This window comes from Mytilus galloprovincialis, chromosome 11 (assembly GCF_965363235.1).
Source record: "Mytilus galloprovincialis chromosome 11, xbMytGall1.hap1.1, whole genome shotgun sequence".
NCBI classification, from domain to species: Eukaryota; Metazoa; Mollusca; class Bivalvia; order Mytilida; family Mytilidae; genus Mytilus; species Mytilus galloprovincialis.
Window position 1 is genome coordinate 62,691,589 of NC_134848.1, and position 25,551 is coordinate 62,717,139.

The 25,551-nt window shown below is 32.0% G+C and overlaps 1 pseudogene; it reads right to left on the reverse strand.

Annotated features, from left to right (window-relative positions):
* Nucleotides 1–13,147: 13,147 nt before the first annotated feature.
* On the reverse strand, nucleotides 13,148–24,433 carry LOC143052582 (heat shock 70 kDa protein 12A-like; annotated as a pseudogene).
* Nucleotides 24,434–25,551: the final 1,118 nt, after the last annotated feature.

Below are 25,551 nucleotides of genomic sequence, written 5' to 3' on the forward strand. Positions count from 1 at the left end.
TAAAAGTTTACCAATTCAACACTGTCATAAGATCATTGAATAGTATTTGTACAACTTTGTCCCCTTTTTTTGACTTTCGAACTTTTATATCTGGGCGTCACTGGTAAGTCTTGTTTAGACGAGGCGCGTTTTTGACGTAATGAATTTTAAACCTGATGCCTTTTGTTATCTATTATTCATGTGTTTCTTTGCCTAATACGTTCTCCTATGTATTTGTATTGTAGTCCTGTATTATTATGTTGTCATTTTAATGTTATATTTAACAATGCCATCAAAGTGCGGGGTTTGGCATGCCACAAAACCAGGTTCAACAATTAATTTTTTTCTTTAAAAATGTCCTGTCCCAAGTCAGGAAAATGACCATTGTTATATCATAGTTCGTTTCTGTGTGTGTAACATTTTTACGTTGTGTTTCCGTTGTGTCGTTTGTTTTCTCCTATTTTTGAGTGTGAATTCACATTACTATAAGACGTGTCACGGTACTTTTCTATCCCATATTATGTATTTGGTTTTGATGTTATATTGGTTATTCTCATCGGATGTTGTCTAATGCTTAGTCCGTTGCTGTGTGTGTTACATTTTAATGTTGTGTCGTTGTTCTCCTCTAATATTTAATGCGTTACCCTCAGTTTTAGTTTGTTACCCCGATTTTGTTTTTTGTCCATAGATTTAGGAGTTTTGAACAGCGGTATACTACTATTGCCTTTATTTGTAATGGTCTAAATATTATCAATGTTATCAGTAAATTAAAAGCAACATAAATCGTACTAGTATGTTTTATACATATACACATTCATTATACTACAATCTGTCGATACCTGTATCTTGACATTTCACAAGGTCATGTTTTTCTCTGACTGTGTCTGACGTCTTTATACTAAACCCATTGGATGTTGGATGTGTAAGGATTGATAATTTAGTCTTAGATGCATGATTTGTTTATTAGTTGTTAAAGCTTTGAATTAGCTGTCAGTTACATGCAACTGCGAATACTCTCACACCTGTTCCTAGTGTCTTTTTGTTGTTGGGATGTACACGTACCTGGCCATGTCAACTTGTATTTTTGTCCATCTTATGAGTTAAGCCTTTTTCAACTGATTTCTATAGTTCTTATGTTGTACTGTCCCAGTTTAGAGAGAGGGTTGGGATCCCGCTAACATGTTAAACCCCGTCATAGTATGTATGTATGTGCCTGTCTCAAGTCAGGAGCCTGTAATTCAGTGGTTGTCGTTTGTTTATGTGTCACATCTTTGTTTTTCGTTCATTTTTGTATACACATAAGGCCGTTAGTTTTCTCGTTTGAATTGTTTTGCATTGTCATTTCGGGGCCTTTTATAGCTGACTAAGTGGTATGGGATTTGCGCATTGTTGAAGGTTGTATAGTGACCTATAGTTGTTAATACTTTGTTGTGTCTTTTTGGTCTCTTGTGGAGAGTTGACTGATTGGCAATCATACCACATCTTCTTTTTTTATATATAGACATCCAGACAGATATATTGGTAATCTGTCGGACAAGTATACTCTTAACGGAGGACAGTTTTCCTAACCTAATACCGGTAATGACTTTACAGTTCAGCAAGCAAGCAATCTAACCAAAAATATTACCTTTACCTACACACTCAATGCATTCTGCTGTAGACGCTTTCATATCTAGATGCTTTATCTTTTCTCCAGACCAAACATGTTTAAGTTGTTTCAGTGGACAAACAATGCAGATAAATGTTTCAGTGGACAAACAATGCAGATAAATGTTTCAGTGGACAATCAATTCAGATAAATGTTTCAGTGGACAAACAATTCAGATAAATGTTTCAGTGGACTAACAATGCAGAAAAATTGTTTCAGTGGACAAACAATGCAGATAAATGTTTCAGTGGACAAACAATTCAGATAAATGTTTCAGTGGACAAATAATTCAGATAAATATGTTTCAGTGGACAAACAATTCAGATAAATGTTTCAGTGGACAAACAATGCAGATAAATGTTTCAGCGGACTAACAATGCAGATAAATGCTTCAGTGGACAAAAAATTCAGATAAATATGTTTCAGTGGACAAACAATTCAGATAAATGTTTCAGTGGACAAACAATGCAGATAAATGTTTCAGTGGACAAACAATGCAGATAAATGTTTCCGTGGACAAACAATTCAGATAAATGTTTCAGTGGACAAACAATTCAGATAAATGTTTCAGTGGACAAACAATGCAGATAAATGTTTCAGTGGACAAACAATTCAGATAAATGTTTCAGTGGACAAACAATTCAGATAAATGTTTCAGTGGACACACAATGCAGATAAATGTTTCAGTGGACAAACAATGCAGATAAATGTTTCAGTGGACAAATAATTCAGATAAATATGTTTCAGTGGACAAACAATTCAGATAAATGTTTCAGTGGACAAACAATGCAGATAAATGTTTCAGTGGACAAACAATGCAGATAAATGTTTCCGTGGACAAACAATGCAGATAAATGTTTCAGTGGACAAACAATTCAGATAAATGTTTTAGTGGACAAACAATTCAGATAAATGTTTCAGTGGACAAACAATTCAGATAAATGTTTCAGTGGACAAACAATGCAGATAAATGTTTCAGTGGACAAACAATGCAGATAAATGTTTCAGTGGACAAATAATTCAGATAAATATGTTTCAGTGGACAAACAATTCAGATAAATGTTTCAGTGGACAAACAATGCAGATAAATGTTTCAGTGGACAAACAATGCAGATAAATGTTTCCGTGGACAAACAATGCAGATAAATGTTTCAGTGGACAAACAATTCAGATAAATGTTTTAGTGGACAAACAATTCAGATAAATGTTTCAGTGGACAAACAATTCAGATAAATGTTTCAGTGGACAAACAATTCAGATAAATGTTAAGATATGCAAGCAATTGTTTACATTTACCCTAAGTTAGGAATCCAATGTTGAGTAGTTGTCGTCTGTTGGTGTGGTTTATAAGTGTGTCTTGTATCTTGTTTTTTTAATATAGATTATACCGTTGGTTTTCTCGTTTGAATAGTTTTACACTAGTAATTTTTTGTATGCTTTCTTTTTCAGTGTTATTTATTGTGTTCTTTCTTTTTCAGTGCTATTACTTCTGTGCTTTTTTCAGTGTTAACAATTGTGTGCTTTTTTTTTCAGTGATATTAATTGTATCTATACTAGTACATGTACTAGTTGTACATCTATCCTTTTCTTTCATCTTTAAATCGAATAATACAAAATGCAGGGAATTTCAACACTGGAACAATTTTACAAAAAGCTGTCGGGAAATACCGGTTGAATATGCGCATTACATAAATACTACCACAAATAGTTTCAGTAACAAAGAAAATAAATCCACGAGTAATATTTTTTATTTGTGTCCTGTTTTTAAAGCAAGGTTTGGAAATAACTTATTCCAGTTTGCATCCCATTTTGGTGTTTCGAGATCAAAGAATATGCGATTAATAGTAGGTGAAAATACAGAAATTAATCGTGTGTTTAACATTGACGTTGATGTACGACCAGACGTTAATATATGTCAGACATTTAATTACCGGCAGGAAAAACAGTCGTCTGCTTACGACGATAGTCTTTTAAGGTTTAACAATTCTCAAAATGTCAGATTAGTTCGTTCTCTTCAGTCCTGGAAATATTTTTATGAATTTAGGAAAGAACTAAGGAAACAATTAACTTTTCGACGCCACATTCAAATCGAGGCTGAACACAATATTATGCAAATTCTGCAAAAGTTCAACGAATAATCCAGAAAAATGGTAACTTTAGTGGGCATACATATTCGACTAGGAGATATATTCAGTAATAGTTATTTAAAAAAAGTTGGTTTTAATATTGCAACACCAGAGTATTTGTCCAAATCTGTCAACTATTTTCTATCAAAATATAGAAATGTTCTTTTTGTAGTAACTTCACAAAACATAACTTGGGCTAAAGCTAATATGCCTCGTCACGTGAAAAACAAGGTTGAATATATTGATAGTCCAAAATGGGAGGAAATAGTCGCAACCTTATCACTATGTGATCATACAATAACAACAGTTGGTAGCTTCAGCTGGTGGATTGGATGGTTGACTGGAGGGGAAGTGACGTATTATAAATGGCCAGTAAGAGACCGCTCAGTACTCAGGAAACAATTTAGCGAAGACTATTCTGACTATTTCTATCCAGGATGGATCGGATTTTGAATGTTCTTTTTCTATAGTAAGTTAACAGGGAATCTCTATAGATATAGGAAAATGTGGTATGAGTGTCAATGAGACAATGTACATACCTTTTTGTGGGAACGAAATAATAACGATTTGTTCTACAGTATGTATTTCTATTCGTGCTCAATTATCTCCCTCTTAAAGAGTGGAATATAAAACGATTGAACCATTCTGAAAACTATGACACTTCAATGGTGGTTTATGCTATGAGTATGACAATAAAATGTATGAAGCCTGCTTTAACAAAAGTGGTACATAAGAAAACACTCTCGAAATGTTAAGATGATTTGTTTTTATCGCTATTTTTTTTAAATAGAAATACCAATCTATACATGCATGCTTATACATATATTTTGTATTATTTTGCTATAAATGTTAAATGGAGAAGACTTCATAAGTCTGTTTGACTTGTTTCGTATCAATTTGTACTTAAACAAATAAAATATGTTTAAACCTAAACGAAAGCAGTACATGTCGTTAACTCTGATACTGACTTTGTGATATACCATCGGAGACAAAACGGCCACCAGCTGTGGCATCGACATGGAGTCTATAAACATGGCCAAAACCAGACAAATACTAATTATACATCGATATAGAAAAGATCATATGAAAACATAAAAATTAAAATTCTTGAAATCATGATTTGCAAATTTTTGTTCAAATGAATACAAATTAATCTTATTTGCATTATAAATCGACAGAGATAAAACACATTTCAATATATTTACGAATTATTTCATAATTATGATAGTTTGATTTTTGATCGATTAGTATATAATACATTTGACTAATTAAACGTCGACTATGACATGTGACATGTTGAAGTATGCCAGCATTGTCACAACTGCAAATTGATATGAAGAGGAAATGTCTTTCCGTACGTTTGTTACCAATCCATGGTCACAATTGCAAATTGATATGACGAGGAAACACCTTTACATAGGTCAGTTACAAATCCATATTTTTTTTCATTTTTGACCAGTCCTTCTTTATTTAGTTAAACAAGATATATTTTAAAAAAAAGGTAATGGAGGTAGTAGTACCAGAGCAAAATGATGCAAACATGGAGGCTTTTATTTATCCGAAGTAATCAAAGCTGTCTTACAGCAAAATGCATTGAGTGGGTAGGTAACGGTAGAAAGTTCGGTTAGCTTGCTTGTAATCGGACCGTGAAGTCATTTTTATGTTAAGTATACTACTCCCTTTCGGAGTAGTCTAGACCTTCTATTGATATCATGAGTATTATTAATAAAAGACAACGAAATAATAGATTGCATGGCAAACGTATCAATCAAATCAAAGAGTTAAACATCGTATAAATTATACACTTGGTAATCTCCTATCTATATTTAAAAACAATGGTAGGCATCAATTATTATGTAAACTGGGTCAAATACCCATTAATAAATTACACGATATTTTCAAGGATTGTGACACCATCTCTTTCTTCAGCCCACTGTAGGAATATTCGCGTATAATTACAGCTTTTTTGCCACCATAGGTTGTTCCCGCGTATCGACAAACCTGAAGTTTATAAACGTCTTTTTTTTAAAACTAGATATAATAGCAGAGGTATTGAATTTATCAACTTATCTAGTATATTTACTGACTATACCGTTCAAAACTTTATACCTCCCAATTTCGATAACATAGAACCACCTATAATTTCATACACATACAAAAAAAAAAAAAAAACAGCAGAAGTTTAATTTTAAATTGTACGTCGGTAACATTAGACGTGAATGTATAAAATAATACTCCCTTAACTTAAGACTGTAAATCGTCTAAGTTTAGATATGTTCCCTATGGCCATGGACCTCGATATCGTTCAGGACAGAGAGGTTAAAAACTTTTTGAAAAAGGACCAAAATAACATCCTTCATTTAAAATAGATTCGAAAGAGTGTCGTCATGTCACCAAAGATGTTCTTTCTTCGTTTTGTTCCTGTTCTGTTGTTGTTGGGATGTACAAATACCCGGCCACGTCCACTTGTATTTTTGTCCATCTTATGAGTTAAGCCTTTTTCAACTGATTTTTATAGTTCGTTCTTTTGTTGTACTGTTATACCACTGTCACAGGTTAGGGGGATTCCGCTAATATGCTTTACCCCGCCATATTATGTATGTATGTGTCTGTCCCAAGTAAAGAGCCTGTAATTCAGTGGTTGTCGTTTGTTTATGTGTTACATCTTTGTTTTTCGTTCATTTATGGATATAAATAAGGCCGTTAGTTGTCTCGTTTGAATTGTTTTACATTGTCATTTCGGGGCCTTTTATAGCTTACTAGTTGGTATGCGCTGTGTACATTGTTGAAGGCCGTACGGTGACTTATGATTAATAATTTCTGTGTCATTGTGTTCTCTTGTGGAGAGTTGTCTCATTGGCAATCATGAACAACGTTGTTGACGTCACTGTCCATGATACAATTGTGTTTATGAGCTAATTGACAAAACAATGTCAGCCAATCAGAAGACCCTTTACATCCAAAATTGAATTATGTAAAGATAACAGAAAAGTATCTAAAATGTTCAGGTGACTAAGTGTAACCAATGTAATTGTCTAATCTCGCCACATAATATTGGTTGTTATCCCGTGTTGGCGCAAATGGTTGTTAGTTGATGTCTGTCATATTCGTTTTTCGTAAAATTGTTTTGTTATATACTTTGCTGATACTTTTCTCATTTGAAATGTCATTGTCACGTCAGTCGATGTCCGTCTATATTTGACTGTACATTATAGGTTTTCTTATCTCAGAAGGCCGTATGGTGGCCGAACGTTACTTAAATCCACTTCATTTGCACTGCAGTTGATAGTTGTCATATTAGTAATCATACCACATGTTTTTATGTTTTTATATAAAGTGGATACTGGTTTATCTTGATATCTTTGACAACAATTATATATAACTGAGGACGTAACACATGCGCAATCAGGATGATAAGAGTGATTATTATCGAGTATAATACAGTGATTTGATCAACAAGGCTCTTCAACTTCGTTCTTTATTAATCTTTTTCTAACTTTTTTTTTCTTCGAGCTGATGAGTTTTGAAGACGAAGCGCACGTCTGACGCAAATACAACATTTATATTCTAGTATCTATGATAAGTTTATTCTAAACAAAAACGATATTTTTCGTTGTGTGAAACAAATCACTTTCATTCTTACTAATTGTTTTTAATAGTGTGTTTTCTTTTTCAGTTTTATTAATTGTGAGCGTTCTTTTTCAGTGTTATCGATTGTGTGCTTTCTTTTTCAGTGCTATTAATTGTGTCCTTTCTTTTTTTGTGTTATCAATTGTGTGGTTTCTTTTTCAGTCTTATCACTTGTGTGCTTTTCTTCAGCGTTATCAACTGTGTGATTTCTTTCTCATTGCTAATAATTGTGAGCTTTGTTTCTTTTTAAATCATATCAATTGTGTGCTTTCTTTTTCTGTGTTATTAATTGTGTGCTTTCTTTTTCAGTGTTATCAATTGTGTGCTTTCTTTTTCAGTGTTATCAATTGTGTGCTTTCTTTTTCAGTGTTATCAATTGTGTGCTTTTTTTCAGCGTTATCAACTGTGTGATTTCTTTTTCATTGCTAATAATTGTGAGTTTTTTTCTCTTTCAATCATATCAATTGTCTGCTTTCTTTTTCAGTGTTATTAATTGTGTGTTTCCTTTTTCAGATTTATTAATTGTGAGCTTTCTTTTTCAGTGTTATCAATTTTGTGCTTTCCTTTTCAGTGTTATCAATTGTGAGCTCTCTTTTTCAGTCTTACAAATAGTGTGTTTTCTTTTTCAGTTTTATTAATTGTGAGCGTTCTTTTTCAGTGTTATCGATTGTGTGCTTTCTTTTTCAGTGCTATTAATTGTGTCCTTTCTTTTTTTGTGTTATCAATTGTGTGGTTTCTTTTTCAGTCTTATCACTTGTGTGCTTTTCTTCAGCGTTATCAATTGTGTGATTTCTTTCTCATTGCTAATAATTGTGAGCTTTGTTTCTTTTTAAATCATATCAATTGTGTGCTTTCTTTTTCAGTGTTATCAATTGTGTGCTTTCTTTTTCAGTGTTATCAATTGTGTGCTTTCTTTTTCAGTGTTATCAATTGTGTGCTTTTTTTCAGCGTTATCAACTGTGTGATTTCTTTTTCATTGCTAATAATTGTGAGTTTTTTTTCTCTTTCAATCATATCAATTGTCTGCTTTCTTTTTCAGTATTATTAATTGTGTGTTTCCTTTTTCAGATTTATTAATTGTGAGCTTTCTTTTTCAGTGTTATCAATTTTGTGCTTTCCTTTTCAGTGTTATCAATTGTGAGCTCTCTTTTTCAGTCTTACAAATTGTGTGCTTTCTTTTCAGTGTTATCATTTGTGTGCTTTCTTTTTCAGTGATATTAATTACATCTATACTACATGTACTAGTTGTACATCTATCCTTCTCTGTCATCTTTAAATCGAATAATACAAAGTGCAGGATATTTCAACACGGGAACAATTTTACAAAAAAATGTCGAGAAATACCGGTAGAACATGCTCATTACATAAATACTACCACAAATAGTTTCAATAACAATGAAAATAAATACACCAGTAATATTTCATATTTGTGTCCTGTTTTTAGATCAAGGTTTGGAAATAACTTATTTCAATTTGCATCCCATTTTGGTGTTTCGAGATCAAAGAATATGCGATTAATAGTAGGTGAAAATACAGAAATAAATCGTGTATTTAACATTGACGTTGATGTACGACCAGACGTGAAAATTTGTCAGACATTTAATTACCGGCATGAAAAACAGTCGTCTGCTTACGACGATAGTCTTTTAAGGTTTAACAATTCTCAAAATGTCAGACTAGTTAGTTGTCTACAGTCCTGGAAATATTTTTATGAATTTAGGAACGAACTAAGGAAACAACTAACTTTTCGACGCCACATTCAAATCGAGGCTGAACACAATATTAGACAAATAATGCAAAAGATCAACGAAGAATCCAGAAAAGTAGTAACTTTAGTAGGTGTCCATATTCGACTGGGAGATATATTCATTAGTAGTCATTTAAAACAAAATGGTTTTGTTATAGCAACACCAGAGTATTTATCCAAATCTGTCAACTATTTTCTGTCAAAATATAGAAATGTTCTGTTTGTAGTAACTTCACAAAACATGACTTGGGCTAAAGAGAACATGCCACGTCACGTAAAAAACAAGGTTGAATATATTGATAGTCCGAAGTGGGAGATAATAATCGCAACGTTATCACTCTGTGATCATACAATAACAACAGTTGGTAGCTTCAGCTGGTGGATTGGATGGTTGACTGGAGGGGAAGTGACGTATTATAAATGGCCAATAAGAGATGGATCAATTCTCAGGAAACAATTTAACTATTCTGACTATTTCTATCCAGGATGGATCGGATTTTGATTGGCAGCAAGATATGGGTCGGAAACTAGAAACAATTTTGCGAGAACTATATTGACTATTTCTACCTAGGATAGATCGGATTTGATTGTTCTTTTTCTATTGTAAGTTAAAAGGTAATCTTTTTGTGAAGCAAGAACGGAATACTAAAAATTTGTTCTACAGTATGTATTACTATTCGTGCTGGATTATCTTTTAACATTTAAAACAGTGGAATATAAAACGATTGAACCATTCTAATGACAGTATCTACTGACATTAAAGATAATATTTATAATTTAATTTGCGTGAACATTGTTAAATAGATACATTTTTTCATAGTTTAAGACTTTTTGTTAGATATTTGAAATCGTCTAAATCTATTTGTGTGGTGCCATTTAAAATTGCAATCACATACCCCTATATGTGATATTTTTACCTTTTATGTCTGTTTTGATCACATCGTTGTCAATATAATGGAATTTGATGCGACGGTCATACAAGTTTAGCTAGCTATAATTCCAGGTTTTACATAAGAAAAATGCCTGTACCAAGTAAGCAATTTGACAGCTCTTATACATCGCGTGATGTGGGTTGTTTTTGCCAATCTATTAGGAACTATCCGTTTTGAATTGCCTTGGAGTTCAGTATTTTTGTGATTTACTTTTTACCCCTAATTTGAAGTTCGAAGTTTTATGACATATTTTTTTCTCTCATAAAAGCCTTGTAATTTTTTCCTACTTTTGAAAGAAAAAAGGTTCCAGTGATATATGTATGAGCGAATCAATTTCCGTCAAATTTCAGTATCTTATATATCTCAATAAAAAGACCTATCGCCTTTTCCATTTTTTTGAGTTTTGATCAATTTATAACAGTCTTTAAAAATCTCTGTATTTTGAAAGGAGGAGTAAACATCCCTTTAACTTGCACATATTATTCTTTAGATGATGAAATTGATTTCATTTGTTTTTGAGTTGGCCATGTAATGAACGTGGCCACACGTATTCGTTACCTACATTTTTTTTGCAATATATTTCATGTTTTCATGTTTTGAGGTCATTTATGATTGGATTTTTAAAAGACGTAGAAATGTCTAAAGTACGTTTATTTATTTGGTAATAGTGTTATCTTCCGATGTTTTTGTTTTCTCTTGATGTGAAAACATACAACAAATTTTTATAATTTAATTTGGTTGAATATTTAGCGAATTTCTGAACAGAAAATAATATTTGAGTTTATCTTGTTAAAAAGATGAAAATGATCCACAAAAAATATATGACCAAATAAACTTAGTCTAATATACCTGTGACAATTCTGCTTCTATTAGTACCAATTTGCTTAAAATCAAACGAAAAATAAACCCAAAATGTTTTTTTTTTTTTTATAATTTAGTAATATAATACAATATATAGCGAAAAATCTCAAGTGACGAATACTTATGGCCACATTCTGTATGTAACTTACGATCATCAAGATGTGTAGGTTGCAGGTTTAAAAAAATTGTGCGAACACAAAGAAATTGACAAAATCGATATGATATTAAATAAATGTGCGAAGATTTTTTGGGACTTAATTTGAAATACATTTTTTTAATTGTTTTTATCCTAAATAATGAATTGAGTTCGAGAGATAAGTGCGTGACCAAGACAAATGAGATGTCAAAGTAAACATACAAGCAGCGATATTTAATACAAAAATATATAAAACATAATCAGGAGATTGTATGTTGACTTCTAGTTTTATTTTGTAATTTGTTTCGTCTTTTTGGTATACCGCACTTTTTTTAATGCATAAACAAGAACCACAACACACAATTAGGAAGAAGCAAGACACAAATCATATTTATTATATCAAAGGTAGAAAATTAAGTGTATTAGAATTAAATATGTTACTCCAATATCATTCATTGATATACTATTTTAGCCAGCCCGTTTCACATCGAGTTAAATTTTGTGCTGACTCAATCCTGAACGATTTCCTACATATATAGGTATCAAATGTAACAGGCTTATAATATAATACACCAGACGCGGGTTCGTCTACATAAGACTCACCAGTGACGATTAGATCAAAATAGTTAGAATGCCAAATCAAATACAAAGTTGAAGAGCATTGTTAGCTGGTTCTCGGCTGACTACTACACTTTGTTCATAGACAGCCGGTGTGAGTCGATCTATTGTAGAATCTGATTAGTCGACCAATCAAATTACGTGTAACAGTAACAGTACACATGGAGTTTTATTTAATGCTACAATCCAAGAAATGTTATCGCAAATGAAAAGGAATCATCTATTTTCCTTCCAATAATCCAATGGAACATTTTTATTTCACAGTTTAAAATGTATTGTCGAAACCACAGCCGTCAGTTCAAAAGTTCCATTTTGTATGACGTCACGTTGATTTGCGAAAATCGTTCATGAAGTTTAGCGGAATTTTATTTTCATGTCAAATTTATACCTTTTTCGATATTTTTTCTTTATCTAATGCACTAGATTATTTAAATTTAGAATAGGGATGTATTTGACGCATTAATTAATGCTTTTGTATGCAAAAGAAAACAAATTGTTCTGTTTGTTTACATGTTATGATGTTGTACGTTGATATGTAACAAAGTATCGTTCAATCCCGTTAAAATCTCCAGGGCAAAATTTTGCCCTAAAAAATCGGGTCATAGCGGTTGTTTGAATGAATCGAATACACGTGGATTCCAGTTTAAGAGCATTGAGGACTCCAAATTCTAAAAGGTTTTGACAAATACGGATTAAGTTATCTATGCCTGGGATAAGTACAGTTGCTAATGACGTTTTAAAAACAATGATGCTGAAGAAGTATCGATTGTTAGTTTTTGACAACCGCTAATTATAAAGTGTTGAATAATTACTTCTTTTCATTAGAATTCCAAATCAAATTTTGCAAAATATCCAACATATGGTTTTTATGCAATTTGAATGAGTACTAAATTTTTCATTTTAGGACAACAAAACGAAGAAACAGACTCTTTTTAATACACTAAATACATTATATATTCAAAAATTCAAAAAATATCTTTAATGAATAACGAAAAAACCATTGTTTGCAAAACATGAGTTTGAACGGACGAGTACCAAGTGGGAGATGCAAATACTTTCACAACACATTAATTGACTCGAGATTTTTAATATCAGGTCGTTTCGGTGAATCTTCATTGAAGGACAATATATACCTCGCGTATTTGTTTATTTATTAGGATAAACTTGACAGGTAGTTTTCATGGTAACGCAGGTTTTCAAATGTTTTCGATACTACATTATAGTGAGATTTCTATTATCATACTACACTTCTATGAAAAGCAGTTAACAACCCAAATATAGGATTGCAATATCTTCCGAAAATTGATACGGACACAACAAAAATATCTGTATCAACATAATGACTATTTATAAGAATAAGAAGATTTGGTATGATTACCAATTAAACAACTATCAACAGGTGACAAAACGACATTACAGTTAACAATTATGGGTCATAATATGGCCTTAGATAATGAGTAAAACGAAAAGTAAGGACTAATCATCTATTTATTATACTTTAGCAAACATATCTTAAATTTCAATATATTAGTAGATAATATCATGGGATATTTTATTTTCTCAAATGCATATACATATTTTACCATGAAGTGATCGAAGAAAGAAGTAAAATGTCGAAAAAAATCCAATGAAAATTTAGCAAATAGCAAAATCAAAAGCTCAAAAATATCAAACGAATTGATAACAACTGTCATATTTCTAGCTTGGTACATGCATTTTCTTAAGTAAAAAAAATAAAAAAATAGAATGAAACTATAACAGCTTTTAGATTAACAGGAGAGGAGTATAAGAACTTATTGTCCAAATATTGAATCACAACAAGTATATATATAAGAAATAATTAAATAAAATGCGATGATTATATAATATACATGAATATATATTTCTGAAACATGGAAACTACATGTATACGAAAAAAAATCGTGAGTGTTCAGCGGAACCAAATATCTCGTCTACTTTTGCTGTTAATCGCAGGCTCAACAAAAATGAGGGGAAAAGGCAATAAAAATACTCCTCTTATAATACTATTTTTTTATTGTTAGAAGCTTCTGTCCAAGTTTGGTGAAAATGCAGGATAGTTTATGAATCTAATACATGTTTTAAAAACTTTAACTACAGACTGTATGTAATATTTACTTGAAGAAAATCTAGGTCCATTTATAAGTAAAATACGGATAAACAGGTACAGAATTTTAACTAAGTTTCCTTCTAGATGCTAGCCTTTGATCATAAACAAGCTTCAGTCAAAGTTTGCTAAAAACCAGGATAGAATAAAAAAAGTTTATAAATTTTTTTATTTTTTTTACCATATAGTGAATGTATTGTATCCTGTCAGAAAAACTATGTCCATTTGTAAGTAAAATACAGAAAAATGGATTTGTTTTTTACAAAATTTACTTCTGGATACTATCTTATGATAAAAAACAAGCTTCTGTCCATTTTTTATACACATCCAGGATAGTTCAAGAAAGTTATAAAAATTTTAAAACTTTACCACAGAGTGTACCAAGGTTCTGTCCAAGTTTGGAAGAAATCCAGAATAATTTAAGAAAGTTTTTAGAATTTCAAATACTTTAACCAGAGTGAATATTTGTGGACGCCACCGACGACGACGACGACGACGCCGATGGAAAGTATGATCGCTATATCTCGCTTTTTCGACTAAAGTCGAAGGCTCGACAATGAATGAAACTGAATTATAGTTTGAAACAATACACTTAAGTACTAATATAAATACAAGATCAAACTACGAGGTAACCATAATTGTACAATAAAAGAATACACCCTAGCTGATAGTTCAAACTCAAAGTCTTCTGTCTAACTAATGAATTTTCCTTTGATTCACGATACGATTAATTTAGATCAAACTTTGCTGATATCGCCTTCCCAGAATTTCTATCGTGAGCTATGAGGTCAATTTCCGTTTTTCCAAGGACAAATTCTACGTCTACCCATCGCCTATACTCACAAGTGTCTGAAAAAGTGATTGTCGGTGTACATAGCAAAGAACACGTTTCATCGTCAACATATCCTGGTGTTGTCTCATCAGATACATACACCATTATCTCCATTTTGTCCTGATGTTTGAAAGGTGTAAAGAAAGATTTCTTAACTAACATTCCTGCTTCAACGCTTTCGTCTTTTCCGACGATAAGAGAAAATATATTGTCACACCTTTCCTCCCCTTCCATAACTGCATAGTGTTTTCTGTCATATTTTTTGTCATGCCAAGGGACATTCGTTTTGACACCATAACTGCATCGCATGATGCGTGACTGTATATACTCTGGATCATGGCCGAATAAAACGGCCCCTTTAAGCACTGCTAACCCAGCTTCTTCTGGAATTATTATTTTCTTCTCCGGAAATGCTTGGCGAACTGCGTCGTGCATTAGTTGACAATCTGAGAAACCTCCTACCATTAGCAAATGCGTCACGTCCTTCAATGATTTATCTTGAAAAATCTCTTTCATAAGTGATATAACACTATCAACGGAAGGCATAAACATCTTATTGAAAACCTCAACATCAATACGAATTTTATCTTGTGCTAGTTTTATGTCTTTTGAATATGACGAATCAGCCAACAGAGACTCTAAATTCTTGTTGTGAACTTTCTGACATGATGTTTCAAGCGCAACAACCGGGATTGTCATAGTTACTTTAGTTTTTGTTTCAGTTTCAACCGTTCTTTTCACGGATTCAAATTCTCTTATTAGATCTATATATGCTAGAGGGCTCTCCTTTTTAATGAATCCATTGTGGTCTTTCCGATAATTTCTTCGAAAAGCTTAAAAAACCTTCTATCAATCGATGTTCCACCGCAATCATTTCCGATAGCTCTATGTTTTTCTTTCAAGTGACCATTTGCAGCTTTCTCGTGAACAGTTATGTCTGCAGTGCCGCCTGTAAAAAATATGAACATAATGGTTAATGAATTAAAAAAGGAAATAGCTTAAATGGAAACAGACGATATATTCACATTTTTTGGAAAATGACTGATTGTTAAAAGTGATATATATCTGACATTTATCTAAACCAATGTCTTAATCAAAGGAAAAGAAAACATGATAAAGTATGTCTTAACGTTACTTTAATCTAAATGAAAGGCAGTGCAAATACGAAAGATACCAAAAGGAACAGTTCAACTAATAAGTTGAAAGCGAACTGACAATACCATCACAAAACAACAATCCCGAAAAAGTGACAAAAGATAAACACAGTATATATCACATAATATAGAAACCTTACGACGAGTAACACGAATCCCATCAAAAACAAGGGTTGATCTCAGATGCTCCGGAAAGAAAAGCAGATAATGCTTCACGGGTTGCATCAGCCGCTATATTATATGATCATATCTTTATATAAGTATACAAACATAACCAGTTTTACCATTTAGGATTGTCTTTTTGCAGGTAAACAAATCTTTATGACAATACTAAGAGGGCTTATTAGATGAATAAAGAAATCTACCTTCAACATAAATGTAACTTATTGTTCTACCTAGTGTAATTCAAAACGTAAAACTTTAAGTTATTCAGCATTCATTCTTATGTAGCAACCTTGGAGAATATAGATAAAAAAAGAAACTCATGCAATTTTATATAAATTGCAATTACCATCAATTCTTTCTTCATTGATAGTAATCACGAAGTCATTTGAACAATCAGCACTTCACAATATTCAAATTCGTAAGAGAATGATATTGACTTAGGTTTATGATCTTTAAATGTGTTGACAATAGATAGAATCGGATATTTCCTTTAATGTGTGAACAAAACTTTACCTCCAAGATCAACCACCATGAATTTTGTCCCTTCGGCTGTCATTGTGAATCCTGGGTCAGATCCTTTTAATTTTTCAGTTGATAAAAACTGACAGAAAATGGATGCGGCCTCTGGTTCAAGTGCAAGTATCAAGTTGTTTGTGGGAATCCCAGCCTTAAAGAAGGTTTTGAAACAAATATTAGTTTTAAGATTTGAACAATTATTGCACTATCATAATCCATTGGCAATAAGGAGACCATACGTATTAGAGGTAAGACACGCTCAGGGTGAATACGAAAGGAAGTACAAACAATTGCAACAATCAGCCTAAATAGTTTGAATGTGTCCTGTACAGAATTTATATGTAGTCCTTAATGTATAATACTTTCACATCAAAATTACCTAGGCTAGTTGAGTGTTGCACGCTTACAATTTTGATTAACCCCTCCGCGTTCCTTATGTGAGTTTCGAAAGTCATTGTCATGTATTAAGTGGTTGTATTTGATTGCTGTATGTCGTACTTGTTATAGCTATCAGTCGTATTTGGTTTAAGTATAGATGCTTAATATCATATCAAATCGGGACTTTTATAGCGTTCTAGATGCGGTCATATATTTTCATTGGTTTTGTTCTAGTTTGTCTTAAATGGTTAATATTGTTTTTGACATTGCTGAAAAATAATTGTTCTCTATACGCCTAACGTGTAAATACAAGATCATCAACATGATCAACAAAGAAATTTATGCTAACAAACACGTAAAACCCTTACCCTACTCTATATGTGCGTGTCTAAAATCATGAACCTGTTATCCTGTGTTTGTTATTGGTTGGTGTCTGAAATACTTGTTTATTGTTTATAACTGTAATAAAAAACAACACGTTTAAATTGTTTCACAAGCTTATTTTACCAGGTTCAACCCACCATTTTTTTCGTAAAATGTCCTGCGCCAAGTAAGAAATATGTCAATTGTTACAAGTAGTTTGTTTCTATTTATGTTACATTGGGGCATTTATCAAATAGTTCGTTCCTATGTGTGTTGGCGTTAGTTTTTGTTGTACTTCGGTGTTCCTGTTGTTCCTTTCTTTTCCCGCTAATAGTTGATGTGTTTCCATCGATTTTGGTTTGTAACCCAAATATTTTTCTCAATCGATTTATGTCTTTTGAACACCGGTATATATGTTACAGTGAATTTGTATAATCAGTGATTATATAGAATCCCTGATTTTTCAGGGATTATGTAGAATCATTCAACTCATTAGTGAGTATATAGATTCCCTGAAAATAACCAGTGATTTTACATAATCACTGAACATTTTGATAATTATTCTACAAATTCCCTAATATGATTTCAGGGATTATCAATAATCTGAAGACCCTTTGTTTGATAACAAAAAATAAATATTTTAATGATTATTCTACAATTCTTTAATATAATTTCAGGGATTATCAATAATCTTAAGATACTTTGTTTGATAAAAAATAAATATAGACAATTTTTTTCAATTTTATTTGTTATTCCTAACAAGATTTTAGTGAACAGTTTTTATTCCTGATCTTCTAGTACATGTTCTAGGTTAATCTTAAGTGAACAGTTTTTCAAGTGATATTTAATTCAATTGTTGAATTTTTTTTGTGAATAGCAATACTAGTATAACTAGATTTACAGAATCAAAAGTACATGTACCATTTCTACGATTTGCGTCTCCTGGGTAAACTATTTGTGTGTGGTGGTGGTGGTGGTGGGGGTGGGGGAGGGGGGGGGGGCATTTTGATTGAAAAAAAATAGCACAAATGACAGGTACAGTAAAGCTTGTTCTCCTGTAGCTATCTTGAATCGTTTTATTTAAATTTAAATTGTTGATAATACCAAAGGATTGAAAATATATTTCGACTATTTTAGGTATGAAATCCTTCAATGTGGTGACATATAGAAAATTATCAGGAAACGCAGTTCCTGTGACGATGATATTAAATACTCATTGTCGGGAGGATATGTATAACATTGTTTACAAAATTCACATTGCAACAGGGCATAGCGGGCGTGATAAGATGATCAAGGAAGCAAATAGAAAATATGCCAATGTTTCAACAGAGGCTGTGGAACTTTATAAGGAGTTGTGTGTAGAATGTCAATTAAAGAAGCGTAAAATTGCAAGTAAGGGACTTGTTGTTAAACCTATAGTTACCAAAAGAATTCAGTTCACGTGGACAAATGGATTTAGTTGATATGCAATCGTTAAGTTTTGACGATTTTAAGTACATCATGGTTACCAAGATCATATGACAAAACTTGTGGTTCTCCGGCCTCTGAAATCAAAACGCGCAGCAGAGGTTGCAATGCAGATTCTTGATAAATTTCTTCTTTTTGGTGCCCCCAACATTTTTTGTAAAATCGTTCATGGGAAGCCAAGACACCCTCAAAGTCAAGGAAGTGTCGAACGTGCAAATGCTGATATCAAAGATATGATCATTACATGGATGCGGGATAATGGTGTAAAAGATTGGCCTGTTGGAATTAAATTTGTTCAATTTAAAAAAAATCAAAGCTACCACTCTGGCATTAAACGCACACCATATAAGGCAATGTTTGGAGTAGAGGCAAAGGTTGGCCTAACAACATCCTCCTTGCCAGATGAAATAATTTCGCTCTTAAATACAGAGGATGATCTGAAAGATATTACCAACACAGGATTTCGTGATAACGAAGAAGGCATCGAAATCAATAATATAAATATTCCAATTGATAGCGACGACTTCACATGTATTGTTTGTCAAAAGCCAGCGTCAAATGCACATTCATGTTCAAATTGTAAATCAACAGTGCATGTAATTTGTGGTAAAGCAAATGGCGAAGAAGGTTATGGGACATCTGTTTTGTGCTTTTTGTGTTCCTTATGTACAGAAAAACAGGCAGAACGAATGATCAACAGATCAAACAAAGTTTTAGAGGAGGCTGACATTGGTTGTTATGTTCTGATACCTATCCCACATGTTGACAGAGGTAAGGGAGACACAAAAAACATTATGGCCATTGTTCATCAAAAGGCTGAAAAAGGATATCACTTGACCACAAAACATGGTATCCTTCTCGGATCATATACAAGAACCAAGTTCGAGGTTGCTGATTCCCTTTTTTGGTACCTTCAGATGTGTGTACTGAAAATTTTATTTCCTTAAGACGTGCTGTAAAATCCGATTCAATATGTGAAGGACAGGGTTTTTTAAAATGTGGATGTTGCGATAAAAACAGATGTGAAACCAACAGATGTGCATGTAGAAAAGCAGGGCAAGAGTGCAATAGTCGGTGCCATCCAAATTTAGTTTGTAAAAATAAATGATTGTTTTGAAATATTGTGCTTGACATTTTAAAATATTGTTTGTAGTGCCTAACATTTTAATACATTAATATATTGTGCTTATCAATTTATTACATTGTGCTTGACATTTTATTACATTGTGCTTGACATTTTATTACATTGTGTCTAACATAAATTATCATGTTATCATTTTTTTACATATTGTGCTGAACATTTTACAATGTATGTGAATAATTATGTTTTAATATGATTCTATAGAATAAATTATTTTATTTTATTTATTTTCTTTATAAATGAAACTAATTCTTCATTTCAGTTATTATGCATAATCCCTGACGTTTTTTCCAGTGATTATACATAATCCCTAAACTAGCCAGTGATTCTACATAATCCCTGAATATTTCAGGGATTCTAAAAATTTCAGGGATTCTACATAATCACTGATTATACAAATTCACTGTAACATATATATACTACTGTTTCCTTAATTTACGGTAAAGATTTCATCTAATTGTCAAATGTGGTTCACTGAATATGTTAGTGATCGATCGTGTATGCACTAGACAGCCTGGCAGCAGTTTTGTAACTTGTTATGTGTATTGATTTGAATGGCGGCTGCATAAACATTACTTATTAAGTTAGATAAATGCTACAATACCTAGCTTATTCACCTACCCCTTCAGCACAAGACCTCATGAATCTTTTGGCTCTATCCGTCCATATAGCAGGAACTGTCAGCACATATTGAACCTCGTCATGTTTGACTAAATTTCCTCGTTTTTTCAAAACATCTAACAAATGGTTTACCAAATATTGGATTGATAACTTAAACACATGGAAAGCTGGCAGTCGTTTTGTACCAGTTATATCATCTAACATCATACCACTTGTGATATTCTATTTCATAATAAAAAAAAAATATCAAATATTTTAAAACAGTGACTTTTGCTTTGTTTCCGGAAATACGAAAGGCTGCAAGTTGAAGCTAAAAAATTATACCGTAAAGCGTTTCCCTTTTGGACATGTTTTCTCACATCACATTCTTGCTTTTACGTTCATAAACGCACCAATCGTTAATTCATAGAGAAAAGAAAAAAAAACCCGAATGTTTGGAGGCAATTTCCTTCCCTCAGCTCAGGTTTCTTTTTTAATTTACAATTCACTATAATAACATTTTTGAAACTTCTTATTATATATGTAACACTCAGAAACGTGTCCTTCCCTCCATACGTGTCCGATTCCCCCAAACATGTCTAGTTGAAAACTGCACCAAAGCGTGTCATTTGTATAAACGCCCAAACGTGTCCATTTCTCAACTAACCCCCAAACGTGTCCAATCCCCAAAACGTGTCCATATCAAGCGTTATTTGGTTATTGCTATTTCATTAACGTATACTAATTTTAACATTTCATTAAAAATATACATAAGCACGTTAGTACTTTTTCAAAACGGAAGAATTAAACTGGCTAAAAATGGGGGCGTCATTTCGGCTATTTCGTTTGTAAATTGTAAGCAAACATGTTGAGTTAAACAGTACAGTTAACGGGTCAAAGTGTCCCGTTCTCTGTGCGTTAAAACTTTAATGTTCTCTCTAATTATGCATGAAATACTGACAACTGGACAATTCGCAATCAACAGCCTAAAGTTAATTTATCCAGTAGAACTGAAAAAAACATTAAAACTTGTATGTTTTCTCTTATTTGCATGAAATACTTGCAACTGGACAATATGCAACCAGCAGTCTAGAGTATATCTTAACAAAAGAACAGTAAAAACATTAAAACATGTATGTTAAAATGTAAAAAAAAAACAAAAAAAAACAGGTAGCCTATGTTCTCTCTAAATAGAACTGCAAAAACATTAAAATTTGTATGTTCTCTCTAAATATGCATGACATACTTGCAACTGGACAATACGCGATCATCAGTTTAAAGTTTAGTTTAAAGTTAATGTGTACAGTACAACTGTAAAAACATTAAAACTTGCAAAACTATTGTGCGCTCTAAATATGCATAAAGTACTTGCAACTGGACAATACGTAATCAACATTCTAAAGTTTATTTATACACTACAACATAAATTTGCATTTAAAACCGGCGTTGATCACATAACAGTAATATTCATAAAAAAAAAGAATCTATAAAACTTATGCATGAAATATTTGGCACTGGACGTTATCTAATTATGCATGAAATACTGACAACTGGACAATTCGAAATCAACAGCCTAAAGTTAATTTATTCAGTAGAACTGAAAAAAACATTAAAACTTGGATGTTTTCTCTAATTTGCATGAAATACTTGCAACTGGACAATATGCAACCAGCAGTCTAGAGTTTATCTGAACAAAAGAACAGTAAAAACATGTATGTTTAAATGTAAAAAAAAAAAAAAAACAGGTAACCTATGTTCTCTCTAAATAAAACTGCAAAAACATTAAAACTTGTATGTTCTCTCTAAATATGCATGACATACTTGCAACTTTACAATACGCGATCATCAGTTTAAAGTTTAGTTTAAAGTTAATGTGTACAGTACAACTGTAAAAACATTAAAACTTGCAAAACTATTGTGCGCTCTAAATATGCATAAAGTACTTCTAAAGTTTATTTATACACTACAAAATAAATTTGCATTTAAAACCGGCGTTGATCACATAACAGTAATATTAATAAAAAAAAAAGAATCTATAAAACTTATGCATGCAATATTTGGCACTGGACGTTATGTTTCTTATCGTGTGTCTTTAGTGATGGTGGAAACCTAAAATTTATTAAAAACCCGGATAACAAGTTTATAATTTGATGGGTTTTTGAAATACACACAAACTATTGACAAAAGTAAAAAAAATACTGTTAAAACCCCGCCATGCAATATTCGGATAAATATAAAAGGCATCATCGGAGTTTATAAGTACAAAATAATTAACTGGACAATGAACAACTGCAGTCAAAGTTACTTAATAATAACAGATTAATTTTGCAATTATTATAATCATTAAAAACCTACATCGAACTAACTTAATCTGATAAATGACATCTTCATCACGTGTGTCTCCCATCATAGAATTGCCGTAAACGTTATCAGCGATTTTATTTAAGAGATACATGTAAAAGCGCTAAAAGACGTGTAACGTTTTGGCGTTAAATATTGGACACGTTTTGGCGAATAACAATTATCGGACACGTTTGGGGGTTATGAAATCGGACACGTTTGGGAAATATTGTACATTTCGGACACGTTTAGGGAGAAAAGACACGTTTGGGAGAATCGGACACGTTTGGGGGGAAGGACACGTTTGGGAGTGTTGCATATATATAGATTAATTTTTTTTACTCATCTTTCAACTTTTACTTAAATAATTCGTTGTTTTTTTTGAGAGAGAATGACGGTTTTGTTTAACATATAAGATAAATCAAGTATACTTTGTTATTGTGTAGATTCATTTTAAAACGTTCAAAATAGTAATAGTCCTTATGTTCGTTATCCAACAATAAATCTATCCACTTATTTTCAGCTTCGAATCCAAAGGCTACAAACTCTCGATTACTATTCAATAATAAACATGTTGGTGTTTTCTCTGACACGAATTGTCGACTTCCTGCCCTCCATATTGGGTTACTGATTTTCAAAGGGTTGTCTTCCCAGTCCGCCCTCATTGAAAACGAATAGCCGGAATATGTAGTGCCAAAGTCTACAGCAGCAACCATTAGATGTTTCCTTAAATCCTCCATCGAAGCCCTGAAACCAAAAGTACACATGTATTCAAAACATTGATATTATTGTTCTATTTATTCTGATAGATGCAGGTAGCTGTATCACACAATTTTGTGAACGTAAACAAACATCTTTAATTCTTTTATTTATAAAACCACGAATTAAGCAAGGTCTCGGTAGCTGTAGTATGTCTAAGAAATAAAGAAAAAAGAAGATGTGAACACAAATTATTTTTTACACTCGTTATAAAAGGTCCAATGCATGTATATCTAATGGATACCTTATACTCATCCCTCTTTTCTTAAAAGAAATTCATTTATTTTGAGAGATGTTAATACTGCAACCATGATAATCAACAGAATATAATAAATAACACCTACATAGTGTGACCTTATTTTCCTATTTCAATCAATTGATATCTTTTATTGCAGGGTTTAGAATCTTTTGAAGATCATTAAAGGAATATGACAGTTGTCATTCATTCGTTTAATGTGTTTGAGATTTGATTTTGTCATTTTGTTAGGGACTTTCCGTTTTGAATTTTCATCGGAATTCAGTATTGTTATTATTTTACACACATTATCAATGTATTTCATATTACATTGAAGAATATGTTTCAGGAAAGGGTGAAAGTTGGCGCTCCAAAGTGAAAAGTTTTACTTTGTTGCTTCACATGGTAGACTCTAAAGGATTTATATAGTATAATTAAGTTTAGTTTTGAGGATTAAACCTTTTTTTAAATGAAGCTTTATAAAATGACCGTACAGTGACTGAAATGGTGACCAAAAAAAAAAACAACATGTATCACACTCAGTCTGAATATATTAAGGTTGGAATAATAAAACAGTGTAATTGCTTAAAAACAAAAATAATTTTACTCACTCTTCAAAAATATAAAACTTCCTGTTTTTAACTTCGTAGTTCGTCTATTTAAAGAATTTATTGATATACATATACAATTGTCAGATAATTTAAATCACCTTTATGATATAGATATATGTTTTACTAATCTACTGACCGCATTATGATTCGTAACATAGTGACTATTTATATCGCGAAAGCGGCTACCGTGATTTTTATAAATGAAAATATGCACTTTTATGAGATTTAAATGACATTAACAATAGATAAAATTACATCAACTCAAGACAACACGTTCAAGTAAATAAGTTAGGATCCTTTTAAAACAGTCTTTTGAACTGAGGACATAGGAACATTACGTTTATGTTTATTAATGATCCTGTTGATATTGTTTATTTTTTTAATATTGTTCTGTTGTGTTATACATATTCATCATATATTTAGTAGTAAATCCAGTAGTTTTGAATATTTGATAAATAGTTTGCTGTTTAATCTGTTCTACTCAACTTTGTTGTGAACCATTTATCGCATGCATACCAAGTATCATAACCTAATCGGATTTCTCATTGATGACAGTAGTGATTCCAACTAAATCTACATAAAGTCCGATGTTTGTGTGAAACTTTAAATTTTATTATTATTTATAGTTTCAAAGTAGTCTCTTGTTTTTCTAAAGTTTGTTTATGCTCTTCAACCTTGTACTTGTATGGCTTTATAAATATTTTGATATGAGCGTCACTGATGAGTCTTATGCAGACGAAACGCGCGTCTAGCGTACTAAATTATAATCCTGGTACTTTCGATAACTATATTATTGTTACTTTTTTATAAACATACTCTCACATCAAACTCTATATTTGAAATTTAGTCCATGTTTTGACTAATTTATGTTTGGAAATATCCATTTGACACGGATCGTTACTTATATAACATCCAGTCATTGTATTATTGTGCTATGGTAAATTTTTGCATATTAACTTGTCATTCGTTTTTGCTAATGTTCATTGTCAATATGCCTTTTTGGTTATTTTTGTGGACATATTTTGTTTTTGTTTTTACAGCGATTAAGATATTGACTGCTGTACCCCTATTTTTTTGACATTTTTACCTAATATGAGGCAGGCATTACCTGTGAATGGAGACGAAGTCTGTATGATTTTTTTTTAAAACAAACATGTTAAAAAGAGAAACGGAAATACCGTAACGTTT